General features: G+C 43.0%; 1 protein-coding gene across 2 annotated transcripts in view; it reads left to right on the top strand.

Moving 5' to 3' along the window:
• The first annotated feature begins 644 nt into the window (after positions 1-644).
• XDH (xanthine dehydrogenase) overlaps positions 645-11,419 on the top strand; it is a 106,811-nt gene continuing 96,036 nt past the window's right edge. For both annotated transcript variants that reach the window (XM_061432014.1, XM_061432017.1), the window contains exon 1: positions 645-772. The gene's annotated coding sequence lies outside the window, so the exon portion shown is untranslated. The remainder of the gene's footprint in view (positions 773-11,419) is intronic.

The following is an 11,419-nucleotide window of genomic DNA, read 5'->3' as shown; positions in this document are numbered from 1 at the left end:
ATTGTGCTGTTGAGAATACATTTGCAACAGAAAAAAAAAAGTTCGGTTGTTTGCCAATTTACAAAGCACTTCCCAAATACATCATCTATCCCTCAGCCTTTTGCGCTTGATGTCATTCATTTGACCATTTACAGATGAAAATCAATGACTTCTGAAAGTGAGAAGAGACCTGCTGGAGTCAAATGCCAGAGTTTGCATCTGAAGCACTGGACTCTGCCTCTGGTGACTCCAGACTCCTCCAGCTCTGGGAGAGTGAGCCCTCTGTTACGTGCTCAGTCTGGGCCTCTATAACTAAATGGTGAGATGGCAAGTGTGGACTTGCAGGATGTGACTCATCTCTATTGCCGACTGTGACCATGACCATGGCCCCTCTCCCTTCTCTGTCTTCAAGTAGGGGGATGAAGCAGTTGCCATGTGGGTGAGGCCTAAGACTCTCGGTCGTCTAGCACCAAGGCTGTATCCACCGTGTCTTCCTCTGTGCTCTTGGACACACGTGTTGGGGGTGTGATGAGCTGTGTATGGCTGTTTGGATTTTCCTTGATTATGTAAACTGGTGGCTTGTGCCAAGAACTCTCTGTGTCCCAAAGCTCTGAGCTTGGTCCCTCCCCTGGGCTGACTTCATTTCCTTTTTGGGGGAGGTGTATTTGTCAAGTTGCCGGGCAGTGAGGCAACTGGCAGTGCCTCTCGGGTGTGAGGTACCTGGAGTTCAGGGACCCCCAACCTGTTGACAATGACAGCAGATGAATTGGTTTTCTTTGTGAATGGCAAAAAGGTAAGCAGAAGCTGACTTTTCCTCTGGTTTCCCTGATCCCTGGGAGGAATGTTTGTCCTCTCTATTTTGGGTTCTCACTCACTTGTTCGCCTTCTCTCTTTCTCTTCCTTCAAAGCTATTCCTGAATTTGGGGTATCACTGGGGAGAGAAGACTTTCTCGGGTCTAGAACCCAGTCAAGATCTTCATGAGGCAGAGGAGCGATGGGGAGGGAAGAGAAAAGAGGGGTATATGTGAGCACTTCCCTTCTCCAGGCTCCCAGCCTGTAGAGATGCTGGCACCAAGCTCAGAAACGTGGACAGGGTTCTCAGTGAGATTGGAGGTCACCCACCCCACTTGTATTTTGGTGTTTAATCAAATGTATCCTAAGGCTTTTGTTGCTTTCTTTACTGAGAAAAGCAACAGGAATGTGTTTTCTTGTTAATCTCAGGGTATAACGTGTACACAGCTTTGATTCTGAAATTTCATCCATATCAATGTAAGAGCTCACTTGTGTGAGGACATATACTGACATCTTGTGGCAAGTCACAATTCTTGTTTCCTAAAGGGCATGGGTCCCCCCACCTCACGCTTGGTTATATGTATAAATATTGCAAACCTCTTACTTTGATAAAAATTGCCCACTTGGATCAACTTCACTGTGTGCATAGGGACCTAGGAAAAGTGGGGATGGAATGGGGCAGAGGAGGGTCTTATGACATGGGTACCAGTCCTTGCAGCACCAGAAGGGTAAGACTCTTTGCAAATTTTAAGGCAGTTGGAGAGAGCTGTAAACACATCGCATTGTCTCCCTTGTCCTCCACTTGCCCTCCCTCCTCCTCTGCTGAGGTGCTTGCTTCAGCTCCCTGATTGGGAATGAAGTGGACAGTAAAAGGGTAGCTGTGGTTGCAGATTGAGAATGGCCATGTGGATTTTATGAGCGAGGACCACACCCAGGAGTCAGAACAATTTTGTTTCGCAATATTGGCAATTTTAAGTTGAGAAACTAGGCGACTTTGGAGGAAGTTTTCAAGAATTAAAATGCAACTAGTGCTGAAATTGTCAGGGTGTGTTTGGGTGACTAGCAGGGGAATGCTGTGAGCTGCTGCAGTGTAAGGGGCTTCCAAGGTGGTCGCATTCACTTTCAGTGGTATCAGTGTGTGGCCCCGGGAAAGGAGGTCACCCGCGCTCTTTCAGGTGCAGAGTGGTTTCCCTGTGTTGACTTGCTTTCAGGGTTGGCCTCTGACAGCAAACCAAGAGGTAAGGCAAAGCTTCCACGTTGGTGGTTGTAACATTTCTGCAGCCAAGAATTCCAACAATGCTGTCACACGCAGCAGGTACATTGGAGAGATTAAGAAACAGTTGCTGAATAGGTCTTCTTCACGTATTACTTACACAGAGGCATCTTCCGTGGCATTTTTCTAAGTGATTTTTGTAATGGGTGAGCAGCTGGATTCAGTGACTTAACTCAAAGGTTTGATGATTTATGAAGCCATCAATTCATGTGTGACAGTGCAAGGTTCTTGCTTTGGGGATGGTTGCTGCGATGCACCAAATCTAGAAAGCAGCATTTCAAGGTCAGTCTGGTTTGTTGAAAATTGTTTCCCTGTGTATTTTGTTTTCACCTTAGGAAAGCAATTTAAAAATTTTTAGATGGTCTTATGGCATCAAACCCTACCATCTCTTGAAACTTCGACTACCTCCAGTTTCTGTGATGAATATTGGCACATTTAATTTTGTAAACACGGACTTTTGAGAATCTACTGGAAAGGTGGTGAGGCAAGGTGAGGAGAGAGGAGGTGGAAACAGTGCTGTAAACCTGGACCAACCAAGGAATTCCCAGTCAATAGAGGCGGCTGTTTCTTCGCGATTCTATTCTCAAGGTGGTCTAGATCTCTCTTTACCAGACACTGTGCAAGGAGGTTACCAAAGAAGCTGATGGAACCTGCTGACTCACTCTTAAATGTGCACTTCCTCCTCTTCCTGTTTCAGACCACTGTCTAGGACTCTTGTCTTCACTCGCTGTGATCCTGGAGAGGGTGTAAGATACAAATGATCAAATACCTCCAGAGCCTTCTGTGGTGGTGACAGGCCTTGGTGACTATGGCTTCCACTTCCTCTGATTTGAAGTCAGAGTCAAAGGGAAAGAGTTGCCCAGTATTTTGGTATCACTGTAGTGACCATGCTTTTGGCTGGAATCCTTTTTTTTTTTAATGTATTTTTAATAGGAGGATAATTGCTTTACAAGGTTGTGTTGGTTTCTGCTGTATGACAACGTGAATCAGCTATATGTATGCATATATCCCCTCCTTCTTGAGCCTCTCTCCCAACCGCCATCCCACCCCTCTAGGTCGTTACAGAGCACTGAGCTGAGCTCCCTGTGCTATACATCTGCTTCCCACCAGCTATCTACCCACACATGGTAGTGCAGACATGTCTGTTGCTGTCTCAATTTGTCCCGCCCACTGCTTCCTCCACTGTGTCCACACGTCTATTCTCTATGTCTGCCTCTCTGCAGTCCATTCTCTGTGTCTGCCTTTCTGCAGTTCATTCTCTGTGTCTGCCTCTCCGCAGTGCGTTCTCTGTGTCTGCCTCTCTGCAGTCAGTTCTTTATGTCTGCCTCTCTGCAGTCCATTCTCTGTGTCTGCATCTCTGCTCCTGGCGGTGGTTTGGTCGGGGTGAGGTGAGGGCACTGGATTCTTGTTATTCAAACAGTCCCTCTCTGGTTAGTGAAGATGTTGACCCCTGGAGAAGTCTAGAAAATTCTGCATGGAGGGCACAGCTGAAAGTGTCCAGGAGTGACGCCCACGAGAAGCAGTAGTCAGTGACAAGTCAACATTCAGTCACCTACCCACCTACTCCCCTTGTTATCAACATTTACAAGCTCCTCCCAGGCCTGAGCCTATGGGACACACAGGCATGAGAGGAATACAGTCTCCAAGACCGGGCATTTACCATTTGGGAGATAATGAATGGGTTGGCAGAGTAGATTGTGATCAGGTAAATTACCATATTCCAAAATGTATTTCAAAGACAAGAATCCCCACAAAATGCTCTTCTTAGATATTCTTAGACCATTTTGTTGGCACATAGTAGGTGCCCAATTAATGTGGAAAGGATGAATGGATGGATATCAAAACCCTGAGAAATCCTCTACTAAAGAAATTTATTTTTCAAACTTTGAACTTTAAAAGTTAAACTTTAAAAAAAAGTTAAACTTAGAAGGAAGTTGCAAGAAGAATACAAAGAAATCTTGCTAAATGAATGCCAACAAAATGATATGTAGGTACCTAGATATATAGATCTATAATTACATAATTTTATATATTTAAATATGTAGTTAATTGGGATGAACATATAAAGTATAAAATTTTCTTTACGAACCATTAAGGATAAATTTCAGATATCATACTTCTTTCTCCCTTAAACTAAGAATAAGAGTATTCTTACATAACCACAATCTATTTATAAAAATCAGAAATCTAGTGTTACTATATCATTATTATCTAATCTATAGACTTTATGCAGCATGACTCCAATTTTCCTAAAAATGTAATTTATAGCTTTCTCTCCACAACCCGGGACCCAGGATCATGCCTTGTACTTAGTTCTCAAGTCCGTTTTTGTTGTTGTTATTGTTCAGTCACTAACTCATCTCTGACTCTTTGTGACCTTATGGACTGCAGCATACCAGGCTCCTCTGTTCACCACTATGTCCCGGAGTTTGCTCAAGTTCATGTCCATTGAGTTGATGATGCCATCCAACCACTGTCTCATCTTATGTTGCCCCCTTCTCCTCATGCCCTCAATCTTTCCCAGCATCAGGGTCTTTTCCAATGGGTTGGCACTTTGTATCAGGTGGCCAAAGTATTGGGGCTTCAGCTTCAGCATCAGTCCTGCCAATAACTATTCAGGGTTGGTTTCCTTTAGACTTGACTGGTTTGATCTCCTTGCAGTCCAAGGGACTCTCAAGAGTCTTCTCAAACACCACAGTTCAAAAGCATCAATTCTTTGGCACTCAGCCTCCTTTATGATCCCACTCTCACATTTATACATGACTACTGGAAAAACCATAGCTTTGACTGTACAAACCTTTGTTGGCAAAGTGACGTCTCTGCTTTTTAATAAGCTGTCTAGGTTTATCATAGCTTTTCTTCCAAGGAGCAAACGTCATTTAATTTCATGGCTGCAGTCACCATTTGCAGTGATTTTGGAACCCAAAAACATAAAGTCTGCCACTGTTTCCACTGTTTCTCCCTCTATTTGCCATGAAGTGATGAGACTGGATGCCATGATCTTAATTTTCTGAATGCTAAGTTTTAAGCCAACTTTTTCACTCTCCTCTTTCATTTTCATCAAGAGGCTCTTTAGTTCTTCTTCACTTTCTGCCATAAGGGTGGTGTCATTTGCATATCTCTGGTTATTGATATTTTTCTCAGCAATCCTGATTCCAGCCTGTGCTACATCTAGCCTGGCATTTCTTATGATGTACTCTGCATATAAGTTAAATAAGCAGGGTGACAATATACAGCCTTGACGTACTCCTTTTCCAATTTGGAACCAGTCTGTTGTTCCATGTCTAGTTCTAACTGTTGCTTCCTGACCTGCATACAGACTTCTCAAGAGGCAGGTCAGGTGGTCTGGTATTCCCATCTTTTGAAGAATTTTCCACAGTTTGTTGTGATCCCCACAGTCAAAGGCTTTGGCATAGTCAATAAAGCAGAAATAGATGTTTTTCTGGGATTCTCTTGCTTTTTTGATGATCCAGAAGATGTTGGTAATTTGATCTCTGCTTCCTCTGCCTTAACCCTAACCCTAACACCTTGTGCCAATGCGATCTCAAAATGCATGCTGTGGGTGAGGGGCCTGATGCAACTCTCTCAGTTTTGAGGAGTTTCCTTTCTTGCCAGAGTCCAGCTCCAGCAGCCAGGGATTCAACCTGAAGGGGTCAGTGGTGTCGGTGAGAAACTGAGGCAGCCTCTCATTTTTCTTGGACTGCCTGTTTATTTCAAGCTTATGATTCTCTTTTATACTTTTACAAAAGCATTAGGTCAGAGGTTTGATATTTTTAGTTCCCATTGACCCAGATTTATTTTTCTCCAAAAATCATTGTTGCCCCTCAACAGGAGTTCCTTCCTCAGCAATTCTCTTATCTACTTTTCCACATGTGTCCTTGTGAATACACTGTAACTCATGCTAATGCCTGGGCTGCAGACCACATTCCTCAGTTTATTTCTTGTCTTTCTAAGTCCTGTTTGCCCCTAGTATCCTAAGCTCACCATTTCTTAGAAAGGGCTTCTAGCTAATAATATGTCTAAAGTCCCTAATTTCTATAAGCTATAGTAGAATATGCTAACATTACAGCAATCCTTAACTCTTTAGCTTCTAACTATTTTAATTATTCCTAAGCCCTAAATTCAGCAAACTCCTTTGCCATAAACACTTTTCTCACAAATGGGCTTCAGATAGCAATCCCTCCCATGGCCTCAAGCTGCAGCCTGCATGCTCATCCTGGAACAGTCTTTTGTAAAAGTCCTTGAACAAATGTCAATGATAAACTTTATGAATTATTCTTTGAGCACAGCTGCAGAAGGTTTATGCCTTCTCATGCTTCTCTCAAAAACAATAAGCACCTTAATATTCTCTTCAGTCAACTCAGCTGAGGAAAGGAAAAAACAAGTCAGAATCACAAAGCCTAACTCCTTCATTCCGGGTCCACGCCTGCGGAACAAAGGGAGCGGGTATAGGGCCATGCCTCCATTTTGTCAGTAATGCCTAACGTTGCTCCTGACATCTCCCACTTTTTTATTTTTTAGAACATAGGTATGAAACTCAGTAGATAGAGCAGAAACATTTCGGCTGAGTATTCTGAAAAGGCACGGGGCTATTGCACAAATCAGAACTAACAGGCATAAGCACATGGCCTCATTAATCATTATTGTAGAAAAGGATCCATGGGAAAGATACCCCTCCAGATTTTCAAAGAGGGAATTAGAAAGCCATTGTGAGGAAAAGTCAGACTCCGCCTGCTTCATATCCTGAATATCCTGATGTAATTTAGAGATATCAATACTAAAATCTGAATGATTCCAGATGCCTAAAATATGATTCTTAATGCATTCCCAAGAATGCATGGACTCATTCACTTGTAGAGGGGTAAGGCACATCCATTTTAAATTCAGCATGGCACCTTAAAGATAATTTAATTTTTAAGTTTGTAATTTCTTGCCCCATAAGCAGAACTGCTACTTCTAAAGCATTGACCCTATTTTCTATTTTCTTATCTATAATTTCCTGCATAGTAAGAGCTATGGAGACATTTTTGGACAGCTGATCGACAAACAAGGCCGTATGCACTTCTTTTGACAGGGCAACAGTAGAAACCATGACTGATGCAATTATGGCAATCAAGGCAGTTATTCCCACAACAAGAGCTGCAATGAATCCCTAAGGTCGAGAAATTAAGCCATTAAGTTCATACAAAACTTTCAATGCATAATCATCCAACCATTGTCCCTCTAATTTTACAGGAACCATCGAATATGGTGATTGCTTTATGATCATCTCAGCCTTATAATTATTATAATCATTCCCATCAACACAATTTGATATAAAACAATTCACACATATAACATTGTAAACAGTTTCTCCTTCAGAAACTTCCAAATCACTCTGATTTCTGGCCAACAAAAAGACATAGGGAGAATGTACGCAGGCCCATACAATGTATCTTTGTTCTTTTAAAGGTCTGTGTAAAATCACAGGTGCCATAGCAACCAATGTTTTCCATAACTCAGGCCGCATGGGACCCGTTCCATCGAAGCTCACTAAAGGAGGAACCCATCCATTAGCATGTCACCTGCTGCTGCTGCTGCTGCTGCTGCTGCGTCGCTTCAGTCATGTCCGACTCTGTGCGACCCCAGAGACGGCAGCCCACCGGGCTTCCCCGTCCCTGTGCTTCTCCAGGCAAGAACACTGGAGTGGGTTGCCATTTCCTTCTCCAATGCATGAAAGTGAAAACTGAAAGTGAAGTCGTTCAGTCGTGTCCGACTCTAGCGACCCCATGGACTGTAGCCCACCAGGCTCCTCCGTCCATGGGGTTTTCCAGGCAAAAGTACTGGAGTGGGATGCCATTGACTAAAGGCATAGGGAGAAATGAGTTATTCCATGTGGACCTATAAGGTTCTACATAAATCAAGCCCCATCATTGATTTGAAAGATAGGGGCACCCCCATTTGATCAGAAAATATCTGGTGGCAACAATGGGAATAGGTGACCTTAGGGCATACAAGCAATTTTTCCAATGAGGAAAGCCTCAAGTCCTGCCTATGCTTTCCCAGACTTACAGTCCTTGTTCATCAGAGTCTGGAGTGGGGAGTGCACAGCTCGGATAGTCCTTTAAATGAGGGGCTGCCTTTTTTAAGGCATCAAATAGTCTTTCTTGTGCTCCCAGCATCAGCAGCTGTAAAGACCAAAAGTCTCTCTTGCCATCGCTTCTTGGAGAATCAGTAAGCATGCCTTTCAAGGAAGTGTTAACACATCCATTCAAAACTGGAGAGCTGCTCCTTGTAAAGAGGAAGGTATGGCAAAGCAAATAGATGGATAAATGGACACGCCTGAAAAATTGAAGGGAGTGCTGACCACTGTTTTAACATTATCAGGATAGATAGAAGCCCCACCCAAAAGAAGAGTATCATTAACAAAAATACAAATGGGCTCATTCATCCAATCAACAGGCTGGAAAGAAGGTGGATTAGGCAAATAGGCCCAATGAACCTTTTCTGCGCTAGAAGGCCTCGGCTGACAAGCCAACACAGCAAGCATAGCCACTAACATTACTATAGGAGTGGCCTCATGTCTCCCCCTTTTTATTAATTCTTCAGCCTGCTGAGTGAGACGTTTCAGCTGGCCCCAAGTTGGTACCGTGTTGGAGATGGTTGCTTGAGTATGATAACGTCGACAAGGTGGAGCAGAATACTTTTGAAGTTGATCAGCATGTCTCTCCTGAAATGCCAGGTGCCTGAAGCCATGTACTAGTGGTGAAGCCTCAGGTGAAGAGTCACTCACCCTTTGGCTTTTCCCTGGCTCCTTCAGGCCTGGACTCAAGGAGCTTTTGGTCTTCCCATGTTTTTTCAGTCCCGGACTCCAGGGCCCCAGGGATCTCAGTGACCTCAGGGGTCTTTGTGATCCTGGAGGTCTCATGGGGCTGGACATGTCGAATCAGTCTGTCAGGAATCCAGACAGGAGAAGTGGAATCCTATAGAAACACACAAGCACATCCTCTCCCACAAGTTAGCAACACATCTGGCCCTTTTCACTCTCTGGTAAGGAGGTCTTTTCACTTGACCAGGGGCGAGTCATAGCCCCTTCAGGAATCCAGTGTCTCATCATTGTAGTCTGCCCCTGTGTGTCTACGTTTAAATGATTAATTACAAAGCATGGTGTAAAACGTGATGTGCAGAGGAATACTTAAATTCTCCCTGCTTTAATTTAGCTATCTGATTTTTTAAAGTTTGGTGCGCCCTTTCCACTATGGCTTGACCTTGGGGATTATAAGGTATTCCTGTTGAATGTACTCTGGAAAATTGTTGACAAAATCTCTTAAAAGCAGCAGAAGTATAAGGCGGGGCGTTATCTGTTTTCATTTGTTCGGGGAGTCCTATTTGGGAAAAACATTGAAACAAGTGCTGAATTACATCTCTTGCTGCTTCACCTGATCTAGCAGAGGCTATAATAACATGAGAAAAGGTATCCACAGTAACATGCACAAAGGACAGTTTTCCAAAGGCCGGGATATGAGTTACGTCCATTTGCCAGAGAGCATTAGGCCTAAGGCCTCGGGGATTTACTCCTAATGGTGGAGATGGATTAAATGTTGGGCAGTTTGGACATAACTATTTGTCTAGCTGTTTCCCTAGGGATATGAAATTCATACCTTAAACCAGCTGCATTTTGATGGTGAATTTTGTGAGAATTTTTGGCCTTGTCAATCTTTTTATGTAAGTTTAAAGCAATTACTTTAGTTAATGCATCTGCCAAAGCATTTCCTTCATGCAAAGGGCCAGGCAAGCTGGAATGGGCTCTAATATGTCCCACAAAATATTTCTTATCTCTATGCTTAATCTCTTTCTGTAAATCAGAAAACAAGGAGAAGATAGTAGTTTTATTTTCTGGAATATTAGCGGTCTCTATATGAGGAAACAACCCTACAATATATTGGGAGTCAGTCAAAAGATTGAAGGTGTGGTCTCTTAAATGTTGAAAAGCCCAAATAACTGCTGTAACTCAGCCCTCTGGGCAGATGTCTCTTCAGTTACCTGAACATGGGATTTTCTATCAGTAATTGTGACTGCTTTACTGTTAGAGGAACCATCTGTGAAAACTAATTGCCCCTTCCAAAGGTTGAATAGAAAATTTCTTCAGAAAAATCACTGGATGAGTTTTCAAAAAATGCAAAAGGGGGCTTGAGGGCAAATGAAACAAAATTTGACCCCAGGAATCTATCAGGGCAACTTGCCAATCATCACTATTTTGTAAAAGAAATTGCAATTGATCCTTATTGAATGGAATCACTATATTTGCTACTTCTTTTCCAAAAAGTTCCACACTTCTTTTTCTACGTTTTATAATTAATTGTGCCACCAAGCTGGGATAAGATAAAACTATTTTTCTTGGGGTCACTGGTAGATGGAGCCATTCCAATGGAGTTTCTTGCCACAAGCATCCTGTAGGTGTATGCTCCGTGGCGAGAATAATTAAATCCCATCCTCTGGTAATATTAACCCTAATTAACTGATCATTTAAAGCCTCATCCACTTTAACAAGAGCCAACTCTGCCTCACTAGTCAATTCTCTCTTAGAACTGGGATTAGGATCACCTTTTAAGCAATCAAACAAAGGCTTCAAATCTGCACTAGTCAGTTTTAAATGTGGGCATATCCAATTAATATCTCCTAATAATTTTTGGAAATCATTGAAAGTTAGTAAACGATCTCTCTGCAGCTGCAAAGGGGCTGCAGTAGGGGTATTTAACACCTTCCCTAAATAAGAAAAAGGAGCATTTACTTGTATCTTATCTGGAGCTATCTTTAAACCCCAGTTTTCCAAAGCCTCAATCAATTCAGATAAAATTTGTTGCAACAAGGCTCTGTCCTTTTGAGCTGCCAAAATATCATCCATACAATGTATCAAATATAAATCCTTATACTTTCTTCTAACATTTTGCACAGCTTGGTCTACAAATTTCTGACACAAGGTGGGGCTATTTTTCATTTCCTGAGGCAAAACCTTCCATTGAAACCTTCTATGCTGCTGCTGCTAAGTCACTTCAGTCCTGTCCGACTCTGTGCGACCCCATAGACGGCAGCCCACCAGGCTCCCCCGTCCCTGGGATTCTCCTGGCAAGAACACTGGAGTAGGTTGCCATTTCCTTCTCCAATGCATCAAAGTGAAAAGTGAAAGTCAAGTCGCTCAGTCGTGTCCGACCCTCATCGACCCCATGGACTGCAGCCTACCAGGCTCCTCCATCCGTGGCATTTTCAAGGCAAGAGTACTGGAGTGGGGTGCCATTGCCTTCTCCAAGAAACCTTCTAGGGCTGTTTAAAATTAGCTGAAGGGAGACTGAAGGCAAACTGCTTACAATCTTGACCAGCCAGGGGAATGGTAAAGAA

Source organism: Bos javanicus, chromosome 11 (genome assembly GCF_032452875.1).
Source record: "Bos javanicus breed banteng chromosome 11, ARS-OSU_banteng_1.0, whole genome shotgun sequence".
NCBI classification, from domain to species: domain Eukaryota; kingdom Metazoa; phylum Chordata; class Mammalia; order Artiodactyla; family Bovidae; genus Bos; species Bos javanicus.
Note: the sequence above shows the minus strand (reverse complement) of the source record. Positions and strands in the feature narration are given on the sequence as shown.